The sequence below is a fragment of the Mauremys reevesii genome, linkage group 9 (assembly GCF_016161935.1).
Source record: "Mauremys reevesii isolate NIE-2019 linkage group 9, ASM1616193v1, whole genome shotgun sequence".
Classification (NCBI taxonomy): domain Eukaryota; kingdom Metazoa; phylum Chordata; order Testudines; family Geoemydidae; genus Mauremys; species Mauremys reevesii.
The window spans coordinates 32,112,900-32,134,273 of record NC_052631.1 but is presented as its reverse complement, the minus strand read 5'-3'; the positions used below and the strand labels follow the sequence as shown (position 1 = coordinate 32,134,273).

The 21,374-nt window shown below is 41.1% G+C and overlaps 1 protein-coding gene across 3 annotated transcripts in view; it reads left to right on the top strand.

Moving 5' to 3' along the window:
* RASA2 (RAS p21 protein activator 2) overlaps nt 1-21,374 on the top strand; it is a 193,238-nt gene that overhangs the window by 26,117 nt on the left and 145,747 nt on the right. The window contains exon 1 of one of the 3 annotated variants that reach the window (XM_039487409.1): nt 15,529-15,555. The exons of the other annotated variants lie outside the window; for them this stretch is intronic. The gene's annotated coding sequence lies outside the window, so the exon portion shown is untranslated. Of the gene's footprint in view, nt 1-15,528; nt 15,556-21,374 lie in introns of those variants that run through there. 3 annotated transcript variants of the gene reach the window in all.

Genomic DNA, 21,374 nt, shown 5'->3' with positions numbered 1-21,374 from the left:
TTATACCAGATAGCTGTAGGATTCCTTAAAGTTGTGTTTTTAAGCTTCATGCTCATCAGAATCTTTGGCACCTAACTCTTTTATTCTTAGTGTTGTAACACTATTGCTGTACAGATCACATAACTCACAAGGCCTACACCTTACCCCTAGGACTTATCAGTCACTATACAAAACAACTTCATTTTGTTTAGCATCTTTTATACAAAACCTTATCTCAAAATGTTTTAAGTATTAAATAATAGCAGAGAGAGAGAGAGAGAAACTAGATAATATTTGGAGAAAGATGAAGAGTCAGCTGACCAGAGGCAGAAAGGGAGTATGTTCCAGATGGGAGAAGCTGCCTAGGAGAAGGGACTTTCACCAGCAGTGATGTGTGAATGTGTGGAAAAAGGAGGCCAGAACAGAGGAAACAGGATGGGGAGAAGAGAGAGAAAAGGGCTCTGTGAGAGGTTGGAGCAGGTACATGGAAGGTTTTAAAATCAAGGACAATTTTGAATTGGCTTCCATGGGAGTCCATGGAATTGTCTGATAATGTAAATATATGTTGTAATGAAAATATTTTGCAGTCCCCAGTCTCTTGGGTCTTATCTGCACTGGTATACTATGTTAGCTAAGTTCTGTTTAAAAGTAGCTTGTCTCGTCATTGAAGAAAAAGCATATCTATTTTAAAAACCATCCTCTACCCTAGATGAAGTCATACATTTCAATCTAGAACAGGGCTAGTAAAACACTTTTGCCTGTTTTGCATAGAGTAGGCATACCACACTGAAACCCTGCTAGCATGAGTGGTGTTTTAAAACGGTTTGGTTAACACTTTGTCAATTAAAATGTGCATGGGGCCTTACAGACATAGATTTAGAACTGTCTGTTTCTCTTGTTCTGTGCACAGAATTCCAGATGATGATTAGGGGAATTGCAAGTATGTTGAGAAAATAGTACTGGTGTCTTGTCCTTAGTTCAGCTCCTCTTCTTGGGGTTGCCACTTAAGGAGCATAGGTCCTCCATGCAGATGGCTGTAGCCTTTATGAAACTCCCAAGATCCATACGAACGACATTCAGATCCGTGGACATGGGGCAAGCCCCTTTGCTCTTGACAAAGTGGTATGCAGAAGTCTCTACCAGCTGGATCTCATGTCCTCTGGGATGGATTTTTTCCTCATAGAGGATGACCATATCCATAAAACAGAGGTCCTGATCACTAGTGATGATTAAAAAATGCCATGGCACTTTTGGCAAAGGTAAAGGAATTAACCCAATGTCCTGGCCAGATTTTAATATGGGTAATTTATATATTATATTTATCTAAAACTGCTCTTGCAATTTCAATTGGATTCTGTATTGTTCATCTCAGACCAGCCTAAACTACTTATAGCATTGCTGTGTGATATTGAATAGTTGCTGCATTCTGCCTTTTATATGTGACTGTATCTCGGTAATGGCTAAAGCGAATCCTTTGGATAGCATATAAAAATTTGTTAAGTGCACTGGATGTAATTTGTGATGAAAGGTAGATAGCATACAAAACAGATATATTATGAGAAGTTATTGGATTTTTTTATGTAAATTTAAATTTTTCATGGCAGATATACTTTTGCCACCTGCCCCCTATTGTGAAGTTGGAACAATGTGAAATTCGATTAACTGCTATATGCTTTGGGTAGAGCCATGTTTATTTAAAACAAAATAATCTTTGAAAATCCTGAGAATTTGTTAATTTAGGACCTGTTCCTTCACACCTTTATACAGTAATCTTGAAACAAGAGTGTTGTCCCACTGACTTTAATGGTGTTACTTTGTGCGAGTCTATGTGTTTGCACGTGCATATGTATGCTTTTGCAGGATAATACTTGTAGTCATGTTGAATTGATGCGGACACCGTGGTAAAATGAAGACCTACTCATGCATGGAATTAAGTGGCAGGCTGCAACTTTTAATAAATTTTAACACAAGGAAGAGGTGCTTCCCACCTATCATCCCCGTTGTTCTATACTGGGCATTTAATTGATTCCAATGCAGAGGTTCCCAGGGTCTTTACCATATAACCTGTAACTGGTGACAGGGTTACAGGGCTCTTTACCATATAACCCATAACGTGGGGTAGGCTCTCCTCAGCCTACCTCCCAGGACTCGCTTCTCTCTGAGTCCTAGAACCTGCCCCCACAAGGAGGAAAGACGATGCAGCAGGGTGGGGACCTCAGCCCGCAAGGTCGACAAGGTCTGACCTTGGCCTGCAAAGGCCACAAGTTTTCATTCTATCCCAGGAGCCCAAGGACCATCATCAAAATCTCAGGTCTTTTACCTCTGGGAACCGTTCATTTTATTATCTTAATTGCACTGGAAACTGGCCAGAAGTTGTGATGAATAAACAACTACACCCCAGTACCTCAGGTAAGTAGTAACTGCGTTCCTGCTTAACCCACTGCGGCTTTCAGGTGCTGTGAGGAAGGCAAAAAACTCTGTGGTCCTCTGCTAATTTGGCTCATGGGAGAAGAAATTCTTTCCTGACCCTATAAACAGGTGAATAGCTAGACCCACAGCATTTGTCAGGCTGGGTTCCCATTCCTAGTTCAGGTGGTTGGGTGGGCTGCTGGAATGGAGCAGAAAGAGGCTCCACATGACCCCTGTGCTGGGCTAAATCGTGGGAGCTGGGGAATTCTGGCCAATCAGCACCCTCTTTCCCCAGCTGCCCAATGGGTGCCAGAGACTCCCAGGGAAGGAGCCATCCATTGCCCCTTGGCAAGTGTCTCCCTCCCTTGCTGCTGGGACTGCCCCCCCTTTCACCTCCAGCCCCATCAGTTTCCCCCACTCGTTGATGTGGGTTGGTGGCATATAGTTTAAAATAGCAATGATGGGGTTTACAGTTGCAGGGGGAAAACATGATACAAAAGAAATGAAAAAATACTTTAAATTCTAGAAAATAGTCTTGAAATGTGCTCTGTAATAGCTGAAAATAAATACACTTTTCCTAGACCGTTCTATATGATGTACAGAAGGAAAGCTGCAGTTCATTTTCAAAAAAAGAAATAAAATAGATGACATTGGTAGTTTAAACCAAATATCAGTGGAACACTAAAATTTAAGTTATTTTAGGTTACACTGGATATATAATGTGGGGGATGCCATATATTGTAAAACCTAAATCTTACTTATTTAAAATAAATGTTCATAGAACAACTGCTCAATTATATTTTTGCTAGAATTAATACTGGACCATAACCTGTTACCTTAGCAACCACATACTAATAAAAGGTGCATTAACAGCTGCAGATGTGCATTCATGAATGCATATTAACCAGCAGAATGCATTTGCATAGTATGTGCTCATAGTAACACATGCGTAGTGAAAATTGCTATGAAAACAGCTTACTGAGTATGCCCAGAAGTGGATTTTAAATTCTCAAAGGGCCTGATCCAAAGTTTATTGACTTCAGGGGTTTCAGATTAGATCCAGAATTCCTAGGCAAAACTGATACACAAAAGCATTCTCTGGGAGCTTGATACTGCAAAGGGCTGAACCACCTCCTGTAAGTGCCTACAGCTCCCATTGAAGACAGTGGAAGTTGAAGTATTCAGAAGCTGCTCAGTCCAGGATCAAGCTTAGAGCCAGAGTTCAGTTATCATTCATTCATTCATTCATTCATGCCCGTCACCCCAACCGGGGTATGGGCCGCCAATAGGATCATATCATATCTGACTAAGAGCCAGCCCTAGACACATGTGGGTCTCACATGACACCCCATTGCCTGTGGCATGCTGTCTCTGCCCAAACCACCAGGGCTGGGAGTTGTGGCAAGAAAGTACTTTTTTCTTCTGTTTTAAAAATAAATTTTGGAAGGGGTGAAAAGTGGCAGTTTCTCAGGAGGAGAGGTTGGAAAGAGGATTGAAGAAACAGGCTGTCGCCTCTAGTCACATTTTTTATGAGAAGTCTGAGAATTACCTAGTACTGCTTCTTCAAAACAAAGACTAATATCGTGCCAGAGCCTCCATTGACAAAACATAGGCCTGTGACATGTTTTAATGATCCATTAATAATCTATTGAATAAAAATGGAAAGATTCCTACTGACTTCAGTGGGTTTTGGATCAAGTCATATGAGAGATGCTACAGTATGTAACATTACTTAAAAAAAGACCTTAAGCATGGTGAACATGTTCATAATTCTCAGCAGCCTGTCAAATATATGGTATTTATCATGACTATCATTCACTTTTGTACAGTGTTATTCTTTGATAGAATGAGACCAAACATAAAGATAGGCACAATAATCAAAAGAAGGTGATTTTTAAAGAAAACAAAGTACTACAGTATATCCTGTTTCTGCATTATTTTATTTTAATTTGTAGAATTAGAAGGGGTGTATCCATGTTCTGCTATGTTGATATGCAGTTTATAAATTAGCTTCAGATCATATTTGATATTGGGTCTAACTGTAGCAAATTCTAACAGTACGTTGACATAGTGTCTCAGACTGCGCCTTTGCAATGTGTGTGCAACAGTGCTGTGGAGATATGAGACCTCAGCCTACTCCTGAGACTTAGCAGACACCTGAGCTATGTCTATACTAATTTGTTTGCATGAGGCCTGAGTCTTCTCTCGCTTGCTCCAGTGTAAATCATGAGTAGCTTCACAGAAATCAATATATAAAACTGGTGTAAGCGAGAGGAGATCAGGGCACAGGGCTCAATCTTATGTCTTTACCTAAGGCTGAGGTCAGTGGCAGTTTTGCCTGAGTAAGGACTTCAGGACTGCGTTGATGGTTAGGGTGACCAGATAGCAAGTGTGAAAAATCAGGTGGGGCGCAGAGGTGGGTAATAGTTGCCTATATAAGACAAAGACCCTAATATCGGGATGTCTGGTCACCCTATCCATGGTGCTGACTCCGATTGACTTTTGTATCTGAGGGCAGAATTTGACCCAGAGTCCAGGTCTAAAATAGGCTCATCAAGTCTGCAGTATGTTCTGACTATGCAGAGCCCGAGCTGTTACTCTGCAGAACTGAATTTTGCCTTGAGAGTAATTACACGTACCCGCCATTCTAAAGAGAAACTTATTATAGTGATTGGTTTAGAAAAGGAAACTGCTAGTGACCATCACAATCAGTTGGAAAATATGGGCTTTTTTGTTTCCGCTGTGTTCCACTGGCCATAGTTTAAAAGTGTATAATGTAAATACTAATAGAAATGTAACTACACCTCTACCCCGATATAACGCTGTCCTCGGGAGCCAAAAAATCTTACCACATTATAGGTGAGGGCACGTTATATCGAACTTGCTTTGATCCGCTGGAGTGCGCAGCCCCGCTCCCCCTTCCGGAGCACTGCTTTACCGCGTTATATCCGAATTCGTGTTATATCGGGTCACGTTATATCGATGTAGAGGTGTATTGCATAGAATCACAATAGGCAAAATACACAATTATCCTTATTATGCATGTTAACATAGATTACAAGTATCACTTTGTGCAATCTTTTTACATGTAAAATAAATTTGATCTGAGTAAAATTATCAGCTTATTTGTAATTTTAAAGATCATTAGACATAAATTGGCTCAGATATTCAGAGAATGTTTGTTTAATCTGAAATTGGAAAAGGACAGATTAGATTAGACTACTTTTATCTTGCCTTCCTTCTGCTAGTTGAATGTGTAACAGAATTCAGTATGACTGTTTTTGTTTAAAGCTGGGCAGATGTATCAATTGCCAAACAATAACAGAAAAAAAAGAAAACAAAGAAAACTTTATAACAAAGCAAAGATGGAAATAATATTGAAACTGTTCAGCAGAGACAGCAAAATGCAAGATCTGCTGTGTTTCTAGTAGCAGTACAGCAGTTTGCATATCTTTTAATTTTCTGTTTAGCAGAAAAATGTGGGTTTATGCCATTTAATGAAGAAGTTGCTTGACTTTCTTTTTCAGGCAGATGAAGAGACAAAGGCGAATTGTTCTGGAATACTGGAATGTTGTCTCTGGTTATTTTGTAATACCAGAAGTTGAGATAGGAGCACCATTTGCCTAATAAATAGAAGATTGACTCAAACCCCTTTCAATCTTTGAGCCACATTCTGCATTTAAATTTAGAAATTATTCATGGCCTCCTGTTTACTTGTTTCTGAAGGGCCCAAATCAAAATGTTTGATCTGAACTTTCTCAAATATTGGAATAGTTGAGATCTGGTTTCAAATGTTGTGGCTTGACCCTATCTCAATGAGTTGTATTATATTATCTATATGAACAGTATATTAGTTCTAATAATGTTAGCAAAAGTTGGTAAATTATTCTGTGTTCTACGCTTAAAGCAATATTTTCACTGTCCCCTGTTAGACCTTTAAGCCTTTTTAGGATGAACAGGTGCGGACATTAAAGTGGTAAAAACAATGTAGGCCTCAGCTGTAGAGAGCTCAGCAGTGGATACACAGTCCCCAGAGAGTTAGCTAGAGATTACTTACAGCGTGGCTTATTCTAGGAGAGGAAGGTACAGAGTGCATTGGAGTTATGTTCTGTAATTAGGATGACCAGACAGCAAGTGTGATGGGGTGGGAAGGGTAATAGGAGCCTATATAAGAAAAAGCACCAAATATCAGGACTATCCCTATAAAACTGGGACATCTGCTCACCCTATCTGTAATGTGTGTACTATCACTGAAGTCCATATTTGGAATGCCTCCTTCCTGGATCTGGCAGTAGAGAATCCATGGAGTCTGAACTCCCTCATAGGATGGGGGCAATAGCACAGAAGTTGTCTGATGTGATTTCTCCCTTCCCCCAAGTCATGATTTATGGGGCATTGTGACAGGGTTGGGACTCACCACCGTGGCGCCTCCCGCTGGCACGTCTGGGAATTAGCTCTGTCCTCTGCGGGGCGCCCTCTGCCAATGGTGTCCCATCTGTTGTCTGCTCCCCTGTTGGTATCCGGACCCACGTTGCTCCCTGCTTGGCGGCATCTTCCTCAGGACACTGCCTTCCGGCAGTGCCCACTGCTCAGGTCTCACCCCCTTCCGGGGGTCTGGTGTTATTAGCAGTCCTCTGTCTGCACCTGTTCTAGTGGCTGACTGCAGCCTCAAAATCTAGCCCCTTTGTTGCAGGGGATGTATCCGGCCCCACTCCTCCTCAGCCAGGTGTAGTACAAGGCGGGAGAGGGGGCCCACCCCCACCTGCTACTCTGAGTCCCGACCCAGGGACCCTCTAGCAGCAGCCTCCCTGCCCTCCTTCTCTACCCTTGTCAGACTATTGTCCCTGGGCTGCTTCCCCTTCGGCCCTGTGCACCTGCTCAGCCCTTTGTAACAAGGCCTGCAGCCTGGGATTTTCCTTGGCCAGACCTCCCCAGCTCCTTCTGCCCTTCCCCAGCACTGCTCTGTCCAAGGTGCTACCATTCCACTCAGGAGCCAGTCCTCCTCCCTTGCCAGTCAGGGAGAGACTGCCTGTCCTCCTGCTAGGCAGCCTTTATATAGGGCCTCACCGGCCCTGATTGGCCCAATATCTAAACAAATACTTTGCCTCAGTCTTTAATGAGGGTAATGAGGAGCTTAGGGATAATGGTAGGATGACAAATAGGAATGAGGATATGGAGGTAGATATTACCACATCCGAGATAGAAGCCAAACTCGAACAGCTTAATGGGACGAAATCAGGTGGCCCAGATAATCTTCATCCAAGAATATTAAAGGAACTGGCACATGAAATTGCAAGCCCATTAGCAAGAATTTTTAATGAATCTGTAAACTCAGGGGTGGTACCGTATGACTGGAGAATTTCTAACATAGTTCCTATCTTTAAGAAAGGGGAAAAAAAGTCATCCAGGCCACTACAGGCCTATCAGTTTGACATTTGTAGAATGCAAGGTCTTGGAAAAATTTTTGAAGGAAAAAGTAGTCAAGGACATTGAGGTCAATGGTAATTGGGACAAAATACAACATGGTTTTACAAAAGGTAGATTGTGCCAAACCAACCTGATCTCCTTCTTTGAGAAGGTACCAGATCTTTTAGACAAAGGAAATGCAGTGGATCTAATTTACCTCGATTTCAGTAAGGCATTTGATATGGTTCCACATGCGGAATTATTAGCTAAATTGGAAAAGATGGGGATCAATATGAAAATTGAAAGGTGGATAAGGAACTGGTTAAAGGGGAGACTACAACAGGTTGTACTGAAAGATGAATTGTCAGGCTGGAGGGAGGTTACTAGTGGAGTTCCTCAGAGATCGGTTTTGGGACCAATCTTATTTAATCTTTTTATTACTGACCTTGGCACAAAAAGTGGGAATGCGCTAATAAAGTTTGTGGATGACACAAAGCTGAGAGTATTGCCAATACAGAGAAGGACCAGGATATCATACAGGAAGATCTGGATGACCTTGTAAACTGGAGTAATAGTAATAGGATGAAATTTAATACTGAAAAGTGCAAGGTCATGCATTTAGCGATTAATAACAAGAACTGTTGTTATAAGCTGGGGAGGCATCAGTTGGAAGTAACAGAGGAGGAGAAGGACCTCAGAGTATTGATTGATCACAGGATGACTATGAGCGCCAATGTGATATGTCTGTGAAAAATGCTAATGCAGTCTTGGGATACATGAGGTGAGGTATTTCCAGTAGAGATAAGGAGGTGTTAGTACTGTTATACAAGGCACTGGTGAGACCTCATCTGGACTACTGTGTGCAGTTCTGGTCTCCCATGTTTAAGAAGGATGAATTCAAACTGGAACAGGTTCAGAGAAGGGCTACTAGGATGATCCGAGGAATGGAAGACCTGTCATATGAAAGGAGACTGAAAGAGCTTGGCTTGTTTAGCCTAACCAAAAGAAGGCTGAGGGGAGATATGATTGCTCTCTATAAATATATCTGAGGAATAAATACCAGGGAGGAAGAGGAATTATTTAAGCTCAGCACCAATGTGGATACAAGAACAAATGCATATAAACTGGCTATCAGGAAGTTTAGACTTGAAATTAGACAAAGGTTTCTAACCATCAGAGGAGTGAAGTTCTGGAACAGCCTTCCAAGGGTAGTAGTGGGGGCAAAAGACATATCTGGCTTCAAGACTAAGCTTGATGAGTTTATGGAGGGGATGGTATAATGGGATAGCCTAAGTTTGGCAATTAATTTGTCTTTGACTACTAGCGGTAAATATGCCCAATGGCTTGTGATGGGATGTTAGATGGGGTGGGATCTGAGTTACTACAGAGAATTCTTTCCTGGGTGTCTGGCTGGTGAGCCTTGCCCACATGCTCAGGGTTTAGCTGGTCACCATATTTGGGGTCGGGAAGGCATTTTCCTCCAGGGCAGATTGGCAGAAGCCCTGGGGGGTTTTCACCTTCCTCTGCAGCGTGGGGCACGGGTCACTTGCTGGAAGGTTCTCTGCACCTTGAAGTCTTTAAACCATGATTTGAGGACTTCACTGGCTCAGACACAGGTTTGATACAGGAGTGGGTGGGGGAGATTCTGTGGCCTGTATGGTGGAGGAGGTCAGACTAGATGATCATAATGGTCCCTTCTGACCTTAAAGTCTATGATTCTATGATTCTAAATTGCTCATGAGAATTTAAAAGCTTTGTTGAAGCCCCATTGAAAAGGTAGTACTCTGTTGGCTTCCTGTTCATTTGAAATGTATTTTAAATACAAAAAAGGGCTAAAGATCCTGAGACCTTGAGTTTACATATTGAAATCAGCAACTTCAGGTACTTCAGGGAGAGCACTAGCATCTGTTGGAGAAGACTTTTTGAAGTTGGTTGAGCTAAAGTTGCTCTAAAAAATAAACTATCAATTAAAAACATGCTTTTGTCCAACTCTCAATTATGTTAGCTGTAGGCATATAGGAATATTAAGACTCCCAGGGGAATCAAATTGTCAAGAAGCTATCTACACTTCTGCCATCAAATTGGGGCATATGAATATTTATACATATAAATTGAAATTGATTGGGATTATCAAAGCAAACTGAGGATGTTAGGCACCTCAATCCCATTAAAATTCAATGAGAATTTGGCACCTAACTTCCTAACATTTCTTTGATAATCCAAGCCTACATACACAAATTGCACATACATAATCCCAGCCTATATACACAGTTAAACGACTAGCTACACAATTTCCCTTCTCAAATGTGATGGAAAGAAAAGCCTTTGTCTATACAAATAACTGTGTCAGCAAAATCCTGTGGCTTTTGAAAACTTGGCTCATTTATACCTGATCAAAAGATGAGCTGATATATATATTTTTAGATGATGGTTGTCCTGCATGAGGCTTGAATTGGTGGAAGGATATATGAAGTTATGAAACCCCATTTCTCATTGTTGCAGGTTGAAAAAATAAGAGCAGGCAGAGCATGCTCTTGCTTTTAAGGGACATAATTCCCCCACCTAATTCAACCTCTGCACCAGTATTCATTACCATCAGTTTCTGACAGCAGAAGCTCAGTTTGTGGTAAAATAGCTAATCACTAAGGGGAAGGAAGCAGCCCTTTGGTAGTGAGTCCTTGTTTGGAGGAAGTGCCTTACTTCAGTGACCAGAGAACTTCTACAATGGAATCTCTCTGGGTGATCAAAGGGTGAAGCTGATGAGCTCCACAGGGAGCCTTGTTCATTGTTTCTTGGCTGGAACATTGAACTTTTAAGGTTGGTCTTGTGAAGCAAGTGAAAATTGAGGGATGTCAGTAGGGACTCCGATAATCCCATAAAAAACATGTTTACTATTGTATATGTATTTTAAGAACATAGCCACAAGACAGTATGCTGTAAAAAGAGCACTGTAATAAGATACAAAGAAGTTGAGCTAGTCAGATGGACATTAAGCAGTGGTAATCATGCGGAGGCTCTGATAATATTCCACATGCTGGAAGGGAATTTATACAACAGACCACAAATCTGAATGTTGGTCAACTAACATTCATAGCCCAAGTAGTCCAAAAACTGAAGCTACTAGCCTTTGGAGGATGAAGATGATGACCTTGTTTATGTTTTTGAAATATATGTATATAAAATAAATAATTTCCTGCTAGCAGCCTGCACTAACAAATTACATTTGTTTAGATTGTGAAACAAAAAGCATATGTCCAATAGGATCTTGTTAATCACATACAAAATAACAACATACTGTCCAGTCAGCCCAATGCAGTAGCCAAAGCAAAAGATTCATTCAGAAGAACAGAATAAACAACCGTCCATTCTGATGCAAAGCTCCATTCTCTCCAGGCCTTACAATCCAGAGTGCCTGGGAAAACAGGTTTCTCAGAAAGATCTCTGCATTGAAGGTCAGTAAATGCGGATTATTTCAGACCAAAGAGCTTTATACTTTGTACAGGAAGAAGATAACCATTACTTTATCCTGGAGCTGAAGAACATAGCCAAACTAAATTATATTATTTTCTTTCCCCTATCCCTTCTTCATTGGGGCAGACACTTGTCTGCCTTTCATAGTGCTAGTAGTAGCGTTGCACTCTTTTCTGAGGCAGTTAGTAAGTAATCTGATGAGACCAAGAATAGGAAATAGAATTACAGCTAAGAAAAATAGCCTAGTTATATTTTTATGGATGTTATTCTGGATATGCTTAAAACTAAGATAACCCATGTGTGTTCAGACTAGGAAAGGAAGATGGGCTTGGGGCCTGTGTGAAGATCAGAGCTACATTTAGCTAGGACATGAGCATTTTAGGGACCCATCTGGCTCCTTCTCTGTGCAAATGATCCTGGATGCAGCAATACCTGCATGTTATGCTGCTCCCTGCTGCCAGCACAAAGGGAAGTTTGGAGGGAGAGATGAGGTAGCTCTACTAGCCAACCCTTTATGCCGAGAAGGGGCACAATACAGAGAGGGCCTAATGCAACCTGAGGCTGCATTAGTGACCATACAGGAGGGGTGGGGATTCCTTTGCTCCCCAACCTTGTGGAAAACGCTTGCAACACCCTGTTTAAGGTTCTGAAAACAATAGGATGGTGTGTATACTCAGTTCAAAGGACTTGGGCTAACATAAATATACTCAAGGAGTACAGTAATAAGTAGTCAAGTATCAGAGGGGTAGCCGTGTTAGTCTGGTTCTGTAGAAGCAGCAAAGAATCCTGTGGCACCTTATAGACTAACAGATGTTTTGCAGCATGAGCTTTCGTGGGTGAATACCCACTTCTTCGGATGCAAGCACAGAAGAGGACAAGGAACTGATATGAGATCGACCTGCAGCTGACTATCCACAGAGCAATCTGATTATCAGGGATTATTCTGAAATCTCAGCCAGTCAGAGCACAATGGCTCTTATGCTGCTACTGACTTGCTGCTGCATGGTAGTTGTCACTGCCCATATTGTATGGAAATCCCTGCACTTAGATTCGCTACTGCCCTAGGACCCTATCGCCCTTATGCCAACAACAAATATGGCCACCAACGTTTAGCATTTCATCCAGTGACCTTTTATGCAGTTCCAAAATGTTTCTGCTTTTCTTCCATTTAAAGAATTATAACTTTAGTCTCACTATCTCTGAATGGACTATTTGGACTATAATGGACTATTTAACTGTTCAGTATAATAATAACTTGAGGGTGATTTCTGTTAACACCAGTAACAAACATATTCTAGGCTAATAAATACCTCAGCCTTCAGCCACAGCCTTAATTTAGATCAGGATATAGTTCTAACCTCCTAAACAAGAAGCACCCTCAAGTTATCATCTAGATCAGTGGTTTTCAACCATTTTTCATTTGCGGACTCCTAAAAAATGTTGAAAGGCGTTGTGGATTGCTTTGGCAATCTTAGATGTAGTCTGCGGACCCCCAGCAGTCCACAGGTTGAAAATCACTGCTCTGTGGTAACGACAATTTTTCGTGGATCCCCAGAGGTCTGTGGATTACAGGTTGAAAACCACTGATCTTGATCATTAGAATGCTGTCAAACATTCTGTTGGATTGAGAGGCTCCATTTCAAGTGTAACAAAGAGATTCATTGGAAGCAACTACACTAAAGATGAGAGGTTAGTTTTATTGCACTCTTACATAAACAAGGATACATAACTTTATTCAATTTGGCAGGCATAGTTTATTCAGATCATTCTTGAAATTGTACACTCCATTATTTCACTAGTTGTAACACAAAAGAATACAATGCTTCCTTTGTGTGAATCCAGCTCCACCTGGTGGGCAACACACACAGAGAGAAACTGTACTAGAGTCAGCATGAGAACCTTTATGGGAAGAATTTTGAAAACTTTACAATTTAAAGTAATTCTAGAGTTTCAGCAAAGACATATTTTAACCTCTTGGTACCAGAACTATTGCTTGCATTGGAAAATATATTTTAAAAGCTTTTTACACTTTGGACTTTTGAGCAGGCCCACTGAGGTGGCACTTGTACTTTCTGCAGCTATCTAGGACGCACTGACAAGGTAAGACGGTAAGGGTATGCCTACACTGCAGTCAAACACCCACAGCTGGCGTGTGTCAGCTGACTCAGGCTGGGGCTGTGGGACTATAAATTTGCAGTGTAGAGATTCAGGCTTGCAAGGTGGGAGAGTCCTAGAGCTCGGGCTCCAGCCCAACACTTAACGTCTACACTCCAATTTTATAGCCCTGCAGCCTGAGCCTGAGTAAGCTGCTCCGAGCCAGCCGCAGGTGTTTTATTGTGGTAAAACAGATCCTTAATCTGTATGAGAAAGTGTCAGTTGTACCCCTCTTATACTAAAGTTGCCTCGGGGACATTGATGATGGGCTTTAGTGATTCTTCCCACCTGCGTGGGAAAATTTTACATTCAAACTTTGCAACAAGAAGTGAAGGGTGAATTGGAAGTGATGAACCACAAAATGGATAAAATAGAAACCCCACAATGTAACAGTGAGAGAGAAGCTGTTCACACTCATATACCTGAGAGATCTGACAGGGTTAACATAATATTTTTCTATGTAAGTTCCCCTATTATGGCACTCCTGCCTGAATTAAAATGTAGGAAAAAACATTCCAGAAAAGAGATGACTGAGAAATATGATTAAGAGCCTATAAATGTTGCTGAGGCTATAAAAGGGAAGTAGTATGCTATGTTTACAGCGGCACACACAAGAAGCAAAAATCTAAAACAGGAAATGTAAGTGGAATTGTAGAAATAATATATAACTATGTTGACTATAGTCCATTAGGCAATAAAGTACAAAGGAAGATTGTTGAATTGCCACCCTTTTTCTTTTAATGAGCTAAGGTGAGCAAGAGTTGAGATATAAAATACTGTAGTTCATATGAGGCATTCTTAAAAATAATTGAATGAGCATTTACAAAATTGTGCATACCCTCCTAAAAAGGGGGGTGAATGGAAAGTGTAAAGATAAATACCATAAATACACCTTTACAGTCTGATGCTGATAAGTAACAGGCGATGCTAGCACCTCTTTCAAAGTTTTGCTTTCAATAAGGAAAGGTAGAAATGTAGTAAGAAAATGAAAAAATAGTTCTGACCATTCTGTCAAGAATGTTGTAGTTTATTGTTTTGCATAGTGGTAGACAACTGTAACTTCTCTGTTTTGTTCACTGATTCCCACCCTGCTTCTACTCCAGGCTTCAAATATGGGTTACAAGATCTTCAGTGAAACACAGCAAAGAGTATTTGAGCATCTGGCACTTACCTGGCAGTGGTTTCCAAAAGTTTAACAGAGAGAGAGATGAACTAATTCATTAAATCATAACATTTTTCTTCAGTAGCAGATATTTTGGTATGCATTTTTATCTGCCATTGGCAGGCTTGGCGGACACCCTTTGATCTGCTTGCATGAGAACATAATGGCCACACTAGGTGAGACCAGTGGTTCACCTATCCCAGGGTCCTGTCTTCTGACAGTAGCTAATACCGGATGCTTCAGAGGGAATGAACAGAACAAGGCAATTATCTAGTGATCCATCCCCTGTCATCCACTCCCAGCTTCTGGCAATTAAAGGCTTAGGACATCCAGAGAATGGGGTTGCATTCCTGATCATCTTGGCTAATAGCCACTGATGGATTTGTCCTCCATGAACTTATCTAATTATTTTTTTAACCCAGTTATACTTTTGGCCTTCACAACATCTCCTGGCAATGAGTTCTACAGGTTGACTGTGTACTGTGTGAAGTAATACTTCCTTTTATTTGTTTTAAACTTGCTGCTTATTAATTTCATTGGGTGGATCGCTGGTTCTTGTGTTATGTGAAGGACTAAATAACGTTTCCTTATTCACTTCCTCTACACCATTCATGATTTTGTGGACCTTTATTGTATCTCCCTTTAGACACATTTTCCAAGCTGAAAAGTCCCAGTGTTTTTAATTTTTCCTCATATGGAAGCTGTTTCATACCCCTAATTATTTTTGTTGCCCTTCTGTGTACCTTTTCCTATTCTAATGTATTTTTATTTGAGAAGGGACGACCAGAACTACAGGCAAGATTCAAGCTGTGGGTGTACCATGGATTTATATAGAGGCATTGCGATGTTTTCTGTCTTATCTGTCCCTTTCTGATTGGTTCCTAACATTCTGTTGGCTTGTTTGACTGCTGCTGCATATTGAGCAGAGGCTTTCAGAGAACTATCCACGATGGTTCCAAGATATTTCTTGAGTGGTAACAGCTAATTTAGACTCCATCATTTTGTATGTATAGTTGGGATTATGTTTTCCAGTGTGCGTTACTTTGCATTTGTAAACACTGAATTTTATCTGCCATTTTGTTACCCAGTTTTGTGAGAACCCTTTGTAACTCTTTGTAGTGTGCTTTGGACTTAACTATCTGGAGTAATATTGTATCCATAGGCACCAACTCCGTGGGTGCTCCGGGGCTGGGAAAAATTACTCGGTGCTCTGCACCCACTGGCAGCCAAGCTCCCCACCCTGCCTTGCCTCTGCCTCCTCCCCTGAGAGCACCGTGTCCCCGCTCCTCCGCCTACCTCCCAGCGCTTGCCGCCGCCAAACAGCTGCAGGAGGGAGTGGGAGGAATGGGAATGTGGTGCAATCAGGGGAGGAGGTGGGGAAGAGGCGGGGCTGATGTGGGATTTGGGGGAAGGAGTCGGAATAGGGGTAGGGAGGGATCAGAGTTGGGGCGGGGACTTTGGGGAAGGGGTTGGAATGGGGGTGGGAGGAGGCAAGGCGCAGGGGTGGAGTCAGAGCGGGGCCGGGGGCAGAGGGGGGTCTAGCACCCGGTAGAAGTCAGCACCTATGATTGTATCATCTGCAAATTGTGCCACTTCATTTATGAATATGTTGAACAGCACTGGTCCCAGTACAGATCCCTTGGGGATGCCACTATTTCTCACTGTCCATTCTAAAAACTGACCTTTTATTTCTATCCTTTGTTTACTGTCTTTTAACCAGTCACTGATCCATGAGATGATCTTCTCTCTTATGCCATGACTGCTTACTTTGCTTAAGAGCCTTTGTTGAGGGACTTTGTGAAAGCCTTTCACAAAGTCCCTCAAGTGCACTTTATCAACTGAATCACTCTTGTCCACATGCTTGTTGAGCCCCCCCTCCAAGAATTCTAATAAATTGGTAAAGCATGATTTCCCCTGACACAAGCCGTGTTGGCCCTTCCCCAACAAATCGTGTTCATTTATGTGTCTGGTAATTCTGTTCTTTCCTGTAGTTTCAACCAACTTGCCTGATACTGAAATTAAGTTTACTGGCCTGTAATCCCAGGATCGTCTCTGAAGCCTTTTTTAAAAATTGGTGTCACACTAGCTATTCTCCAGTCATCTTGTATGGAAGATGATTTAAGTGATAGGTTACATTCCACAGTTAGTAGTTTTGCAGTTTCATATTTGAGTTCCTTCAGAACTCTTGGGTGAATACCATTTGGTCCTGGGGACTTAATACTGTTTATCTATTTATTCCAAAATCACCTCTACTGGCATCTCAATCTGGGACACTTCCTCAGGTTTGTCACCGAAAAGGAATGGCTCAAATGTAGGACTCTCCCTTACATCCTCTGTAGTGAAGACCAATGCATATGGCTTCTCCACAATAGCCTGGTCTTAGCGTGTTCCTTTTTTGGTCTGCCTAATTATATTTCTATACTTGACTTGCCAGAGTTTATGCGCCTTTCTATTTTCCTCTGTAGGATTTGACTTCCCATTTTTAAAGAAGGCCTTTTTGCCTCTAAAGAATGCCTTTTTGCCTCATAACCACTTTTTTCACTCTATTGCTTAGCTATGGTGGCATTTTTTTGGCCCTATTACTACATTTTTTAGTTTGGGGTATACATTTAATTTGAGCCTCTATTACAGTGTTTTTAAAAGTTTCCATGCAGCTTGCAGGCATTTTGCTCTTGTGACTCCCTTTTAATTTTTGTTTTTTAACTAGCTTCCTCATATTTGTGGTGTTCCCCTTTCTGAAATTAAATGCTACTGTGGTGGGCTTCTTTGACATTTTCCCTCCACAAGAATATTAAATTTAATATCATTATGGTCGCTATTACTGAGCAGTTTAGATATATTCCACCTTGGACCAGATCCTGTGCTCCACTTAAGACTAAATCAAGAATTGCCTCTCACCTTGTAGGTTCCAGGACTAGCTGCTCCAAGAAGCAATTATTAATGGTGTCTAGATACTTTATCTCAGTATCCCATCCTGAGATGATATGTAAACAGTCAAAATGGGGATAGTTGAATTCCCTATTATTATTGAGTTTTCTATTATAAGCTCTCTAATCTCCCCGAGCATTTCACCATCACCATCCCGGTCAGATAGTAGGTAGTATATTCCTACTGCTATACTATTATTATTCCATCATAGAATTTCTATCCATAGAGATTCGATGGTATAGTTTGATTTATTTATGATTTTTACTATATTTGACTCTATGCTTTCTTTCGCATATAGTGCCACTTCCTCACCAGCACATCCTACTCTGTCATTCCTATATATTTTATATCCCGGTATTACCATGTTCCATGGATTGTCATCATTTCACCAATTTTCTGTGATACCTATTACATCAGTGTCTACATTTTAATATCGGCATTCAGGTTCACCCATTTTAGTATTTAGACTTCTAGCATTTGTATAAAAGCACTTATAAAATGTGTCACTTTTTAGTTGTCTGCCTTCATGTGATGTAATTGAATGGGACTCTTTTTCTTTTGATCATTTCTGTTCAGTTTCTACTTGCACTTTATTAACTTGTATCCTCTCCTCTTTATTAGGATATAGAGAATACCTGTTAATAGAGCTTTCTCTGTGGGATGTCTCTACCCAAACCGTGTGCTCCCTTGCACCTGTCTGCTTTCCCCCAGCCCATACATCAAAGTTCAAAATGATGATGGGTCACCAATAGCTTCTTCACTTTACAACCAGTCCACATCTTCAAACACACACACCCATAAGGTGTCTGTGGTGTTGTATGTTATTATATAATTAACTATACCTCCCTGAAGTGTGATTAGTCAGATTTGTACTTACATTTCACAATTTTCAGTCTTTTTATTTAGATTTAATATTGAGATTATTTATAGTAATGGTCACTGTTTCCAGGTAAAAGTATCAGCCTGAACTGATCTTCATTTGCTGCCAAAATTGGTAACCCAATAATTTTTGTCTTATTGAACATTGTGCTTAAGGTCCTTGACGTGTGAGAAATGTTTATGAAACTGTGTCAACAGCTTTACTCCCCTGTAGAGGATAGGGTAATAACGTCCTACATGCAGTGTCACCTGCAGCCATATACACGTTACACTCAGTGTGTACCACTGGCTACCCCACTGCCCACTCAGATTTGGCCCCACTTAACCACTGTCATGATGGGAGGGCTGTGAGGCCAAAACGGAGTGAATGGCATTGTGACCTGATACATTGTGGCCACAGTACCACTCAGGTTTGGCTGGAATAATAGAAATGGGATTATATTTAAGAGTACAAAGTGCATTGTCTTGTACTGAGGAACTAATAAAAATTTCTGCTATAAATTGGAGTTGTTATGTTGGAAATGATGGAGGAGGAAGACCTGGGTATATTCATCAATCACAGCATGACTCTGAGTCAACAATGTAATGCAGCTGTAAGAAAGTCAAATGCAGTCTTAGGTATATCAGGCAGGGTATTTCTAGTAGAGATAGGGAAGTACTAATGCCATTGTAGAAGGCATTGATCAGACCTCATGTGGAATACTGTGCACAGTTCCAGTCGCTCATGTTGAAGAAAAATTAATTCAAACTGGAACAGGTGCCGAAAAGGGCTACCAGGATGATCAGGGAATGAAGAGCCTATTTTATCAGAGGATACTAGAGAGCTTGGCTGAGAACAGATATTGCTCTATAAATACATCAAGCGGATAAACACCAGGGAGGACGAAGAGCTATTTAATCTAATCTAAAGGACAGTCTTGGCACAACAAATGGGTATAAACTGGCCATGTATAAATTTAGGCTGGAAACTAGAAGAAAGTTTCTAATGGTCAGAGGAGTGAGGGTCTGGAATAGCCTCCCAATAGGAATAGTGGAGGTGAACAACCTAACTACAGTAGAACCTCAGAGTTACGAATACCAGAGCTACGAACTGACTGGTCCACCACACACCTAATTTGGAACCAGAAGTACATCAGACAGCAGTGGGCAGGGGGCAAATACAGTACAGTACTGTGTTATATGTAAACTACTAAAAAAGTAAAGGGAAAGTTTTAAAAAAAAATTGACAAAGAAACTGTTTCTGTGCTTGTCTCATTTAAATTAAGATGGTTGAAAACAGCATTTTCCTTCTGCATAGTTAAGTTCCAAAGCTGTATTAAGTCAATATTCATTGTAAACTTTTGGTTTGAGCATTGGCCTGCTAAACCCAGGGTTGTGAGTTCAATCCTTGAGGGGGCCAATTAGGGATCTGGGGCAAAAATCTGTCTGGGGATTGGTCCTGCTTTGAGCAGGGGGTTGGACTAGATGACCTCCTGAGGTCCCTTCCAACCCTGATATTCTATGATTCTATGAAAGAACAACCATAACATTTTGTTCAGCTATGATCATTTCAGAACAACCTCCATTCTCACATCAGGAATCAACATTCAGAAACCAGTAGGAGAACACTTCAACCTCTCTGGTCACTTAGTAGCAGATTTAAAGGTGGCAATTTTGCAACAGAAAAGTTTCAAAAACAGACTCCAATGAGAAACTGCTGAACTTGAATTAATATGCAAACTAGATACCGTATTTTCCGGCACATAAGGCGACTGGGCGTATAAGACGACCCCCTAACTTTACAGTTAAAACATAGGTTTTGGCCTATACTCGCCGTATAAAGACTACCCCGCCTTCCGAGGGGGGGGAACCCAGAGCCTTTTAAATCCCAGCCGCGGCCGGGAATCAGAGGGCTCTGGGCTGCCCGCTGTTTATACCCGGCGTATAAGACGACCCCCAATTTTTGGGGGTTGTTTTTTAGTATAAAAAGTCGTCTTATACGCCGGAAAATACGGTACCATCTACTTAGGTTTAAATAGAGACTGGGAGTGGCTGAGCCATTACACACATTGAATCTATTTCTCCATGTTAAGTATCCTCACACCTTCTTGTCAAACTGTCTCAAATGGGCTATCTTGATTATCACTACAAACGTTTTTTTTCTCCTGCTGATAATAGCTTATCTTAATGAATTAGCCTCTTAGAGTAGGCAACTCCCACCTTTTCATGTTCTCTGTATGTATATATAGCTCCTCACTATATGTTCCAGTCTATGCATCTGATTAAGTGGGCTGTAGCCCACGAAAGCTTATGCTCAAATACATTTGTTAGTGTCTAAGGTGCCACAAGTACTCCTGTTCTTTTTGCGGATACAGACTAACATGGTTGCTACTCTGAAACAAATCGTTCCTGATGTGTTCAAATTCTATTTTTAAAATACAGTAGAACCTCAGAATTATGATCAGTTATGATAGGGATTATATGAGGAGGTTGCCTGTCTTAGCAGGGAACTGGACTCAATGACTTAGGATGTTCCTTCCAGTTTGATGTTCCTAACAGAGTCTCAAGGACATGGGACCATAAAAAATTTGAACTAGTCCCTTTGGGTTAGACTTTTGACCAATGAGCCAAGAAACCCACCATGACTATGGAGTTTATCTATGATTTGGACCACAATCTATTATCAAAATTACAAGTTCTGTCTAAAGCTCTATAATGAAGAAGAGCAAATGCTCAAACAGTAGTACCTCAAACTGGCTTGCAACATGAGTAGTTCCTATAGAGCAGGGGTAGGCAACCTATGGCACACGTGCTGAAGGCAGCACACAAGCTGATTTTCAGTGGCACTCACACTGCCCGGGTCCTGGCCTCCAGTCTGGGGGGGCTCTGCATTTTAATTTAAGTTTAAATGAAGCTTCTTAAACATTTTAAAAACCTTATTTACTTAACATATAACAAAAGTTTAGTTATAGAAAGAGACCTTCTAAAAACATTAAAATGTATTACT